Consider the following 14,208-nt stretch of genomic DNA (forward strand, 5'->3'; position numbering starts at 1 on the left):
ACAAATCTCATGTGAGCCTCTAATGCTGCTTGGCAATCACAAAACATTTCCTAGTCCAATTACTTTCCAACTCTACTGGACTAGTGCTTCTCAATCTATGCGTGGTAAAGGACCAAGTTTTTCCCTACCTCATCATGAACAATAAAATACAATAATATGAATTGTAAAGAAAAATGAAGTTTTAAAAAGACAAAAGTCTAAGTCCAAATTTTTTATTAGATTGAACAAAAATGAAATTACAGTTCAATAATAATGATAACATAGGAAAAGAAGGAATAGAATTACAAAAATTGTACATGTTCATGGAGAGTGTGCTGTACAATGAGATGAATCCACTGATCACACCAGGCACAATTCTCAATTTCTGTGTTGCTAAATTGTTTATTGTGGACCATTAACAAACAGTTTGCAGAACAGCACAGGACCTTGCACCACACTTGGAGTAGCACAATCCAGGATGATTTCTAAGATGATTTTTCATGCTTCCTCTTCTATTCTAATTCCTTGTCTATTACCCTCACTTATAGCTGATTACTTTGCTGCTTATTTCACTGAGAAAATTCAGCCACTCAAAAGAGAGCTCTTTTACCATGTCTACCCATCCACCAGCAACTATTTCCTTATACTCTGATTTCCCTCTTTTCACTGTGGTTGGATTGCCTACAATCCAACTGTCAGCCCCTCCCCTTGTGCCCATTCTTGCCTATTCAAGGATGTATCAATAGCAGTTCTCCCTTACCTCTTTTACATCTTCAACTCTCTGTTCTCTACTAGATCGTTCCCATCAGCATGCTATTATTTCTCCCATCTTAAAAGAAAAAATGAGCCTGCATTAATCTCACTTCTACCGCCAGTTACCACCCCTTTCTTTGCTTCCCTTACCAGCAAAAATTCTGGTAACTTCTAAACTCACTGTCTCTAATTCTTCTCTCATTCTCTCTTAAACCTACCTCATTCATACTCTGACCTATACCACCTTGTGAAAATTGCTCTTGTTAAGCTCACTGGTGACCTCCACATTGCTAAATTCAGTGGTCAGTTCTTACTTCTTGTCTTACTTAAGTGGCATTTAATGCAGTTGATCACTCATTCCTTCTCCTAGAACCACTTTCTTCACTTGGCTTCCATGACACTGTGCTGTCTTAGTTTTCTTCCTGTCTCTCTGGCAGTTCCTTCTGAGTCATCTTTGCAGATTTCTCTTCTACTCTCCAAATCTCAACAGGGGAGTGCTACAGAGTTCAGTCCGTGGACCTCACTTCTTTAGGAATCTCATCCAATCTTATGACTTCAAATACCCTCTAAAGCTGATGATCTTAATTTTTTATCTCAGTCCTACACATCTCTCTTCTCTAGACTCATATATCCATCTGTCCATTATACACCTCTACTTGGATATGGCTTCGTCACTGTTTTAAGCACATTGGGCATGTTCCTGCCTCAAGACCTTAGCCTTGGCTTTTCCCTCAGATATTTGCATTACTTACTTTCTCACCTTCTTCAACTCTTTGCTTGCATATCACCTGCTCAATAAGCCCTACTCTGACCAACTTATTCAAAATTGCAACCCCTCCCTGTATCTCCATTCAGAACTTCCGATCTAATTACCTGGCTGTATTTTTTTTCCCCTATAGCATTTACCACCTTCTAAAATGCTATATAATTTATTTATTATGTTTATTGTCTCTTTTATATAAGCTTTTAGGGCAGGGATTTTGTCTGTTTTTTTCAGTGCTATATCCCTCCGTGCTTAGAACAGCTCCTGACACATAAGTAAATTCTAACAAATATTTGTTGAATAAATTTTGAAAAAGCTACATTATAAACTTTGATTCCTGAATATCCATTTTTTAAATTTAAGTTTGAGAGGAGACGAACCTTCTATCTTTTCTTTTTTATGTGGTAAGTCTTCCCACAACAAGAGGTGTAATTACATATTTTTTCTAAGACTGGATAATAAAAGAGGGGAAAAATAATCCATAAGATGCTTTTCCATTGTTGAATATGAAATTCCATCTTATTTATTGAGCACCTGTTAGGTGTAAAGTATTGTGGTTGCAAAGATGCAGTTTGTCGGGAACACATTGAGGTAAATTAAAAGTTAAAACTGTTCAGAACTAGATACAGAGGTGGTGGTTGCACAACATCATGAATGTACTAAATGTCACTGAATTATTCACTTTACAGTGGTTAATTTTATGTTACGTGAATTTCACCTCAATACAATTTTTTAAAAAAGATTATTACATTACCACAAGGGAAAGATTAACTAAGATATTGCCTGGGGTGGGTTATCGTTTAAAGTAGAGAATGCCAAAAAAGTATCTACAGATAAATTTATGATTGAGCCATGTCTTTAGGGACAAATAGAAGCTCACTTGGAGGAAAAGAAGGGAAAGATATTCCATGTATATATGAAGATACAAAGTCAAGAAACATCTTATATCTCTTTGGCAAACTGCAAAATGTTCAGAATTCTTGGAATATAATTTGCAAGAGGAAAAATGATAGCTGGCAAGAGCTGAATAATAAAGTGCCTTGAAGGCCATGCTAAGGAATTTGGACTTTATTCTAGAAATGATTTGGACCATGGAAAGGTATTTAACAGGGCAATGACATCATCACATTTACTTCTTAGAAAAGTAACTCTGTTGATCACGTGGAAAATTGAGTGAAAGGGATCGGAAGGAAATAGATGAGTTATGTTATTGCAATAGACCAGGTAAGGGATGACAAGTTTATGCAGTTTAATGCCCTGAGACAGGTATGTTCTACCACTATAAGTTGGAGAAACTGGATTAAATCTCTAGGATAAGAAAATGTTAAGGCATTGTTATACCTGCTACTTGAATTTTATTTAATATTCTGTGAATTTCATGATAGGAAAAGTTTAGAAATCCTTTTTTTTTTTTTTCCTTCTTTGTGGAAGGACCAGAATATGCTGTCACTCTTTTTACCTTCCACCCACATTATCATGAAGAATATAACTCTTATCTTTGGAGTTTTGCGTTGAACAATTTAGAATTCCTTGAAACAAGGACTTTAAGGAATTTCCTGCTAAAATTATCTTAAAAAGCTGTTTTAAACCTTAACCAACTAATCACAGGGGTGTTTATTGCTGTATTAATAAGATCAATTAAGAGGGTTCTGTAAGGGTTTAAACTGAATCCTTAGCCAGGCACTGTTGGAATGTGGGAGGATTATATTAGTCTAGTATCACTCATGTATTCACTGTGTGGGATCTTTTAATGCTGTCTCTTAACTCTGCATGTTTCCTGTCAGAAATGGGAAAAAGTTTGCTTGGGCAATGTACATGGGAAGAGTGTTAAGTACACTAGTTTCCAAAATGGGAATGTAACAGAAGAGTAGATCTGGGCAGAATGCTGAAAGAGGTGCCAGGAGTATCACCTTGAGAAATGATTCACTGATTCAGTAAATTGCTTCATGCAAATTGTGCCAAATAGACATTGCTTATGTGTTATGAATTTACTTCCCTGCCCGGATGCCAGGATAGGCCCCAGCTGGCTTGGCACCAACCCGTTCAAAGAGGACGTAGGAGGCCATTTGAATTCCATTTTGCTTGCAAGAGATAAGACCAAATAAACTAGAGATTAAGGAGTTGAGGGAAATGGTAGAGAAGATAATCATGAACTCCCCAGGGTGCAGCCAGTATAAAAATACAAAAGAAAGCTGAATTTGTGAGCTCCTTTCTTTTGGCAATAACAAGGCATTAAGAATCGTAAATGTGGCTCCTTTTTTCTTCAGTCAGACTCTACTTTCTGTATTTGGAATTTTAAAAGCTTGATGCTAGTGTAAAGGCAGCAAAGTAGTAATAATGCAATTTCAAAATATTTTAAAATATTTTTCATGATTTTGGAAAACAGTATTTACACTCAGATATATTGATGAAAATAGCAGTTAGGCTTTGTGCAAACAGCTAAAATCAAGTATTATTTATCCTGGGGTAAACTACCCATGGCATATTTCGTTCAGAACTACTTTCAAGTTATTCAGCAGATACATAATGTGCCCCTGTATGTGAATTCACTTTTAAGAGTTACAAAGAATAAGACACAATTCTTTCCCCTCTCCCCAGTACCAAATTTGGTTGTGGGAATTGGAAAAATAATTTTAAAATGGCATTTGATAAATAGCACAAGTAAACTGGATAGGATAAAAGAAAGAAATCCATTTATTCTAAAGCACTGTAGTCTGTGTCATTAAGATGCTATTGACAATGGGCAATTACCAAAGGAAGCTTAAGAAAGGAAGGGGATCAAAGTTATGTGTTATGAATATTAATCTGTAAGATGTATTGGAAGAGGGAAAGGTAGGAAGGAGACAGACCAATTAAGAGACTACTATCCCTCTGATCTAAAAACTTGAATTGTTTCCCAGTGCTTCCTGAATTATTCATGACCTGGTATTAAAGCCCTCCCATGTGGTTATAATATATTTTGGTGTTCTCCCACTTCTCCCCCTTAAGAGGCTGTAGCTAAATTGGCCTACTCCTGGTTCCAAATACAGTAAAAAAATAGTATGCCTACCAACTTCTTGGCTGATGTTATGTTATTTCCTTTGCCTAAAATGGCCCCCATCTCTACCCATCAAATATTCATTTATTCATTTGTGAGTTGGAGCTGTTTTAAGGTTTGGAGATTGACTGGTAAGTTAAGCTGTTAACTTATGTGGAATTAGTTGCACAAATGAATAATTATGATTCCATGTATAAGTATAGTGCCAGAGAAAGATCTGTTATTGGAGGAACCTCAGGGAGGTGTACCTTAACCTCCCTTAGGGAACTGATAGAAAGGAAGGTTCCTGGAAGAAGCAATGCCTGTCCTAAGCCTTAGGATGGTTAGGAGTTTACCTTGCAGGTATAGAATAGAAAAGAAAGTGAGAGAAAATATTTCAGGCTGAGAGGACAAACTAAGCAAAGGCATTGAACTACAACATAAGGAATATGTTAGGGAAATGCAAGCAATTTGGTGTTCCTAGTATGTAAAGTCTAAAGCTGGTTACTTATACAGTGGCCAGATTGTGGAAAACCTGGTATACTATATCAGGGAACTTGCACTTGCTCTGTAAGACATTAGTTTCAAAACACTCTTTTAGCAGAACAACGCCTTTTGTAGAAAAGCTTATGCAGAAGCCCTGTACAACAGATAAACTCCGAATTATGCTCTGGTTGAAGCAGAGAGATATGTCCCTTGTCACATGCAAACACAAACATACCATCACTTCTTTGAAAAACACTGCAAAGGAAAGCAACTGAAGGCCTTTAAGTCTCAGAATGACTGATAAGTTAAGCTGTTAACTTATGTGGAATTAGGTGCACAAATGAATAATTATGATTCCATGTATAAGTATAGTGCCAGAGAAAGATCTGTTATTGGAGGAATCTCACGGAGGTGTACCTTAAATGATTATAATTGCGTTTTAGAAATATTCTGGTAACTATGTGAAGGATAGATTTAAGGGGCAGAATATCACCAATGAAGAGACTGTATTAGTAGTTTGGATAAGAGAGAATAAGAGGCTTTTGACACCAGCTGTGATGGAGTAACTGGTACAAGACTAGCCCTCCCATTGCAAACAAAATAAGACTGGACCAAAAAAATATATATAGCAGCCAGAGATTGGTTCAACATGGTGGAGTAGAAGGATGTGCGCTCACTCCCTCTTGCAAGAGCACCGGAATCACAACTAACTGCTGAACAATCATCGACAGGAAGACACTGGAACTCACCAAAAAAGATACCCCACACCCAAAGACAAAGGAGAAGCCACAGTGAGATGGTAGCAGGGGCACAATCACAATAAAATCAAATCCCATAACTGCTGGATGGGTGACTCACAAACTGGAGAACACTTGTACCACAGAAGTCCACCCACTGGAGTGAAGGTTCTGAGCCCCACGTCAGGCTTCCCAACCTGGGGGTCCGGCAACGGGAGGAGGAATTCCTAGAGAATCAGACTTTGAAGGCTAGTGGGATTTGATTGCAGGACTTCGACAGGACTGGGAGAAACAGAGACTCCACTCTTGGAGGGCACACACAAAGTAGTGTGCGCATCGGGAACCAGGGGAAGGAGAAGTGACCGCATAGGAGACTGAACCAGACCTACCTGCTAGTGGTGGAGGGTCTCCTGCAGAGGTGGTGGGTGGCTGTGTCTCACCATGAGGACAAGGAAACTGGCAGCAGTTCTGGGTAGTACTCCTTGGTGTGAGCCCTCCCAGAGTCCGCCATTAGCCCCACCAAAAAGCCAGGTAGGCTCCAGTGTTGGGTCGCCTCAGGCCAAACAACCAACAAGGAGGGAACCCAGCTCTACCCATCAGCAGACAAGCAGATTAAAGTTTTACTGAGCTCTGCCCATCACCAGTCCCTCCCATCATGAAACTTGCACAAGCCTCTTATATAGCCTAATCCAACAGAGGGCAGACAGCAGAAGCAAGAAGAACTGCAATCCTGCAGCCTGTGGAACAAAAACCACATTCACAGAAAGATAGACAAGATGAAAAGACAGAGGGCTATGTACCAGATGAAGGAACAAGATAAAACCCCAGAATAACAACTAAATGAAGTGGAGATAGGCAACCTTCCAGAAAAAGAATTCAGAATAATGATAGTGAAGATGATCCAGGACCTCGGAATAAGAATGGAGGCAAAGATCGAGAAGATGCAAGAAATGTTTAACAAAGACCTAGAAGAATTAAAGAACAAACACCCAGAAGAATTAAAGAACAAACACACAGAGATGAACAATGCAATGACTGAAATGAAAAATACACTAGAAGGAATCAATAGCAGAATAACTGAGGCAGAAGAACGGATAAGTGACCTGGAAGACAGAATGGTGGAAGTGGAATTCACTGCCACGGAACAGAATAAAGAAAAAAGAATGGAAGGAAATGAAGACAGCCTAAGAGACCTCTGGGACAACATTAAACACAACAACATTCGCATTATAGGGGTCCCAGAAGGAGAAGAGAGAGAGAGAAAGGACCCGAGAAAATATTTGAAGAGATTATAGTCAAAAACTTCCCTAACATGGGAAAGGAAATAGCCACCCAAGTCCAGGAAGCGCAGAGAGGCCCATACAGGATAAACCCAAGGGGAAACATGCCGAGACACATAGTAATCAAATTGACAAAAATTAAAGACAAAGAAAAATTATTAAAAGCAACAAGGGAAAAATGACAAATAACATACAAGGGAACTCCCATAAGGCTAACAGCTGATTTCTCAGCAGAAACTCTACAAGCAAGAAGGGAGTGGCATGATATATTTAAAGTGATGAAAGGGAAGAACCTACAACCAAGATTACTCTACCCGGCAAGGATCTCATTCAGATTCGATGGAGAAATCAAAAGCTTTACAGACAAGCAAAAGCTAAGAGAATTCAGCACCACCAAACCAGCTCTACAACAAATGCTAAGGGAACTTCTCTAAGTGGGAAACACAAGAGAAGAAAAAGACCTACAAAAACAAACCCAGAACAATTAAGAAAATGGTAATAGGAACATACATATTGATAACTACCTTAAAACTAAATGGATTAAATGCCCCAACCAAAACACACAGGCTCGCTGAATGGATACAAAAACAAGACCCATATATATGCTGTCTACAAGAGACCCACTTCAGACCTAGGGACACATACAGACTGAAAGTGAGGGGATGGAAAAAGATATTCCATGCAAATGGAAATCAAAAGAAAGCTGGAGTAGCAATACTCATATCAGATAAAATAGACTTTAAAATAAAGAATGTTACAAGAGACAAGGAAGGACACTACATAATGATCAAGGGATCAATCCAAGAAGAAGATATAACAATTATAAATATATAATATAACAATATAAATATATATAATATATATATTTATATATTATAATATAACAATTATAAATATATATATAGTGAAGATGATCCAGGACCTCGGAGTACACCTCAATACATAAGGCAAATGCAAACAGCTATAAAAGAGGAAATCAACAGTAACACAATAATAGTGGGGAACTTTAACACCTCACTTACACCAATGGACAGATCATCCAAACAGAAAATTAATAAGGAAACAAAAACAGCAGATTACACTTTCTTCTCAAGTGCACATGGAACATTCTCCAGGATAGATCACATCTTGGGTCACAAATCAAGCCTGAGTAAATTTAAGAATATTTAAATCATATAAAGCATCTTTTCTGACCACAACGCTATGAGATTAGAAATCAGTTACAAGAAAAAAAACACAAACACATGGAGACTAAACAATACGTTACTAAATAACCAAGATATCACTGAAGAAATAAAAGAGGAAATCAGAAAATACCTAGAGACAAATTACAACGAAAACACCACGATCCAAAACCTATGGGATGCAGCAAAAGCAGTTCTAAGAGGGAAGTTTATAGCAATACAAGCCTACCTCAAGAAACAAGAAAAATCTCAAATAAACAATCTAACCTTACACCTAAAGGAACTAGAGAAAGAAGAACAAACAAAACCCAAAGTTAGTAGAAGGAAAGAAATCATAAAGATAAGAGCAGAAATAAATGAAATAGAAACAAAGAAGACAATAGCAAAGATCAATAAAACTAAACACTGGTTCTTTGAGAAGATAAACAAAATTGATGAACCATTAGCCAGTCTCATCAAGAAAAAGAGGGAGGGGACTCAAATTAGTAAAATTAGAAACGAAAAAGGAGATGTTACAACAGACACCGCAGAAATACAAAGCATCCTAAGAGACTACTACAAGCAACTCTATGCAATAAAATGGACAACCTGGAAGAAATGGACAAATTCTTAGAAAGGTATAACCTTCCAAGACTGAACCAGGAAGAAATAGAAAATATGAACAGACCAATCACAAGTAATGCAATTGAAACTGGGATTAAAAATCTTCCAACAAACAAAAGCCCAGAACCAGATGGCTTCACAGGTGAATTCCATCAAACTTTTAGACAAGAGCTAACACCTATCCTTCCCAAATTCTTCCAAAATAAAGCAGAGGGAGGAACACTCCCAAACTCATTCTATGAGGCCACCATCCCCCTGATACCAAAACCAGACAAAGATACTACAGAGAAAAAAAAATTATAGACCAATATCACTGATGAATATAGATGCAAAAATCCTCAACAAATACTAGCAAACAGAATCCAACAACACATTAAAAGGATCATACACCATGATCAAGTGAGATTTACCCCAGGAATGCAAGGATTCTTCAATATACGCAAATCAATCAATGTGATACACCACATTAACAAATTGAAGAATAAAAACCATATGATCATCTCAATAGATGCAGAAGAAGCTTTTGACAGAATTCAACACCCATTTGTGATAAAAACTCTCCAGAAAGTGGGCATAGAGGGAACCTACCTCAACATAACAAAGCTCCTATACAACAAACCCACAGCAAACATCATTCTCAATGGTGAGAAACTGAAAGCATTTGCTCTAAGATCAGGAACAAGACAAGGATGTCCACTTTTGCCACTGTTATTCAACATAGTTTTGGAAGTCCTAGCCACAGCAATCAGAGAAGAAAAAGAAATAAAAGCAATACAAATTGGAAAAGAAGAAGTAACACTGTCACTGTTTGAAGATGACATGATACTATACATAGAGAATCCTAAAGATGCCACCAGAAAACTAGAGCTACTCAATGAATTTGGTAAAGTTGCAGGATACAAAATTAATGCACAGAAATCTCTTGCATTCCTATACACTAATGATGAAAAATCTGAAAGAGAAATTAAGGAAAGACTCCCGTTTACCACTGCAACAAAAAGAATAAAATCCCTGGAATAAACCTACGTAGGGAGACAAAAGACCTGTATGCAGAAAACTATAAGACACTGATGAAAGAAATTAAAGATGATACAAATAGATGGAGAGATATACCATGTTCTTGGATTGGAAGAATCAGTATTGTGAAAATGACTATACTACCCAAAGCAATCTACAGATTCAATGCAATCAAATTACCAATGGCGTTTTTTACAGAACTAGAACAAAAAATCTTAAAATTTGTATGGAGACAGAGAAGACCCTGAATAGCCAAAGCAGTCTTGAGGGAAAAAAACGGAGCTGGAGGAATCAGACTCCCTGACTTCAGACTATATTACAAAGCTACAGTAATCAAGACAATATGGTACTGGCACAAAAACAGAAATACAGATCAATGGAACAGGATAGAAAGCCCAGAGATAACCCCATGCACCTATGGTCAACTAATGTATGACAAAGGAGGCAAGGATATACAATGGAGAAAAGACAGCCTCTTCAATAAGTGGTGCTGGAAAACTGGACAGCTACATGTAAAAGAATGAAATTAGAACACTCCTTAACACCATACACAAAAATAAACTCAGAATGTGTTAGAGACCTAATGTAAGACTGGACACTATAGAACTCTTAGAGGAAAACATAGGAAGAACACTCTTTGACATAAATCACAGCAAGATCTTTTTTGATCCACCTCCTAGAGTAATGGAAATAAAAACAAAAATAAACAAATGGGACCTAATGAAACTTCAAAGCTTTTGCAAAGCAAAGGAAACTACAAACAAGACGAAAAGACAACCCTCAGAATGGGAGAAAATATTTGCAAACAAATCAACGGACAAAGGATGAATCTCCAAAATATATAAACAGGTCATGCAGCTCAATATTAAAAAAACAAACAACCCAATCCAAAAATGGGCAGAAGACCTAAATAGACATTTCCCCAAAGAAGACATACAGATGGCCAAGAAGCACATGAAAAGCTGCTCAACATCACTAATCGTTAGAGAAATGCAAATCAAAACTACAATGAGGTATCACCTCACACCAGTTAGAATGGGCATCATCAGAAAATCTACAATCAACAAACGCTGGAGAGGGTGTGGAGAAAAGAGAACCCTCTTGCACTCTTGGTGGGAATGTAAATTGATACAACCACTATGGAGAACAGTACGGAGGTTCCTTAAAAAGCTAAAAATAGGATTAGCATATGACCCAGCAATCCCACTACTGGGCATATATCCAGAGAAAAGCATAATTCAAAAAGACACATGCACCCCAATGTTCATTGCAGCACTATTTACAATAGCCAGGTCATGGAAGCAACCTAAATGACCATCGACAGACGAATGGATAAAGCTGTGGTACATATATACACTGGAATATTACTCAGCCTTAAAAAGGAACGATGTTGGGTCATTTGTAGAGACGTGGATGGATCTAGAGACTGTTATACAGAGTGAAGTAAGTCAGAAAGAGAAAAACAAATATCGTATATTAATGCATATATGTGGAAGCTATAAAAGTCACATGGATGAACCGGTTTGCAGGGCAGAAGTAGAGACACAGATGTAGAGAACAAACGTATGGACACCAAGAGGGGAAAGTGGCATGGGGTTGGTCGTGGTGTGATGAATTCGGAGATTGGGATTGACATATATACACTAATATGTATAAAATAGATAACTAATAAGAAACTGCTGTATAAAAAAATAAAATAAAATTCAAAAATTGAAAAAAAAATATATAGCAGCTATTTTCAGGCATTGGACAATAGGCAGCCAAAGACAGTGATGGTCACCATTCTCCCTGAAGAAAAAGAAGGCTCAGAAGAAGCATCATACAAGGCAAAAAGGTTTAAAAAAAAAAAAGAAAAAGAAAAATTTCTCTCATGTTACCGAACCTGAAAGATATACAATTTTTAGACTAATTCAGTGTAAACAAGTAAATGTGAACTAGTAAACTAAATTAGGACAATCAGAATGGACAGAATCGTTTTTCTAAAATTGTCTTTTCTAAAACTGATTTTCTTTGGCTGTATACTAAGATTTGTAAACTCCAGCTTAGTTCATTTGAAGATACTTGAAATATTATACTAACTTTTAAGAAGCAGGTCAATATCTTTAAAAGAATTATTTATGTAAGAAACAGTCAGTGGTGTTGTAAAAGCAAATGATTCTTAAGAAACACACGTTTAGAATAAAAGTAAATACTATTCTCCCTTATATTCTGAGTCAGAGATAAAATGCCCTCAACTTTAAGAGTGATACTGTGAATAAAACCGTTCTTCATATTTTAAGTTTCAACAGTGGGAAAGAAGAGTCTACATTGAAACTTTGAGAATATAATTGTGAGTGAAGTTTAGGCCCAAATAAGAAGTTTGATATATTTTATTTATTCTCTTCTTAGATATGATAGAGACAAAGTATATGATAATAGAAACCATTTCTTTCTTTTTCCTGGATATGGCCTTTATAAATTTCCACAGATAAGATTGTAGGTCATTCCCTCCTAAAATGTCAAAAATAGCTCCTCTTTTCTCTATGGCTTAGGCCTTCATTATTTCAGGTAATAGGAGTTTGGGGGGAACTATTACAAAAATAGTTATGTTTATTTATGTTCATCTGTTTGTTCAAAGATCCAGACTACTTTTTTTTTTTTCCAAATTTACCTCCATGCTTTCCTAAGGCAGGTAGAGGATACATTTTTACCTTTCTTACTAGGAGGGAGTTATTTAACCTCTTGGTGCTACTCTTTTAATTATTTAAGTAGAGATCATTTCCATCCTGAAAGGGGTGGATGACTTAGATTACTGTTCTTAAAGTTTTATATTACAGAGAGCTTTTAGAAGACTTATTAGCTTTACTGATGCTATTATTTGATATTCCCTTATTTTTTAGAATTTTACCTTTCTTAATTCCACCATTTGGTTTCTCAGTGTGCAAGCAGTAACCGTAGTTATGGTCATGAGGAAATGAGGAAAGAGGATGAGAATTTTCAGTCCTTATGAAGACATTAGAATTTTGCTCTTCAAATTGTCAGTAGCACAGAGAAAGCTTCCCTTGGTATCATCCCCTTGACCCCAGTCTTAGGAGTTGGATTACTGAGGCAAAGCAGAAAGCATGTACGTTTAAGCCCGTATCTATTCCAGTTTTGCTGGATCAATTGATATGCCCATAGTAATCATCTGGAGAGATAAATTATTCCTCCTCTGTGAAAAGGGGATAATAATAATGGCTTCCTCATAATGTCACACATGTAAATTCCTTAGCCTTGCACATACTAAGAATTTAATGCGGGCTTCCCTGGTGGCGCAGTGGTTGAGAATCTGCCTGCCAATGCAGGGGACACGGGTTCGAGCCCTGGTCTTGTAACATCCCACATGCCGCGGAGCAACTGGGCCCGTGAGCCACAATTACTGAGCCTGCGCGTCTGGAGCCTGTGCTCCGCAACAAGAGAGGCCGCGATAGTGAGAGGCCCGCGCACCGCGATGAAGAGTGGCCCCCGCTCGCCGCAACTAGAGAAAGCCCTCGCACAGAAACGAAGACCCAACACAGCCATAAATAAGTAAATAAATAAAATTTAAAAGCAGGCATCTAAAATTAAAAAAAAAAAAGAATTTAATGCTAGTCATTATTATTGAAATTTGTTAAAAATGTCTGTATTGGAGCCATTGTTATTGAAATTTGTTAAAAATGTCTGTATTGGAGCCATAAGAATTAGAGACTATGATTAATTGTTACTGAATTGGTTGCCTGGACCCGCACCAGGGTCCTAGCCTAGGCCGAGGGGTCTCAGCCGGAGAGGTTCTTTTTCCACTAAGATTCACACAGCCAATAATGAAACTGGCCAAAGAATGGAGGAGTGTGGGAATTTAGTTCGCAAATCAACTTCTCAACCTGATTCGGGCTGAGACACCATAGATATAGAAAGGTCCAGGTAAAAGGGAAAGAATTGAGTAAAGAGAAGTATTCATAAGATATCTGAGAACAAGGCTGTGGTTTGGACCCAGAACTGAGGCAACACCCCTTTTCAGTCCTTGTATGGACTTTTCCAGTTGTCATGGCAATTGTCAGCTGTCGTGGTGCTCATGGTTGTGTCATTTAGCATGCTAATGTATTACAGTGAACGTACCGTGAGGCTCAAGGTCCACTGGAGATCAGGTTTTCTGCCATCTTGGGCCTAGTTGGCTCTAACCAGTTCTTGTTTTTCTGTTTGCAGCTTCCTCCTTTTGTAATTGAGCGTGAAACTCAGATAAGGGCAGTTAGTTTCCATTTGAGGGAGGGGAGGAGGTATGATTCCTGGGCAACTGCCTTGGTGACATAATTCCTGACATATTTTACCAAACTATTTAAGATGTTACAAATACTATTCTTAAGTCTGATAGAGGTTATTAATAAAATCTCATTGT

At 37.5% G+C, this 14,208-nt stretch overlaps 1 protein-coding gene across 2 annotated transcripts in view; it reads left to right on the plus strand.

Moving 5' to 3' along the window:
• Nucleotides 1–14,208, plus strand: part of RASAL2 (RAS protein activator like 2) — a 387,777-nt gene that overhangs the window by 188,117 nt on the left and 185,452 nt on the right. The gene's annotated exons all lie outside the window — the stretch shown is intronic.

This window comes from Balaenoptera musculus, chromosome 1, assembly GCF_009873245.2.
Source record: "Balaenoptera musculus isolate JJ_BM4_2016_0621 chromosome 1, mBalMus1.pri.v3, whole genome shotgun sequence".
Lineage (NCBI taxonomy): Eukaryota > Metazoa > Chordata > Mammalia > Artiodactyla > Balaenopteridae > Balaenoptera > Balaenoptera musculus.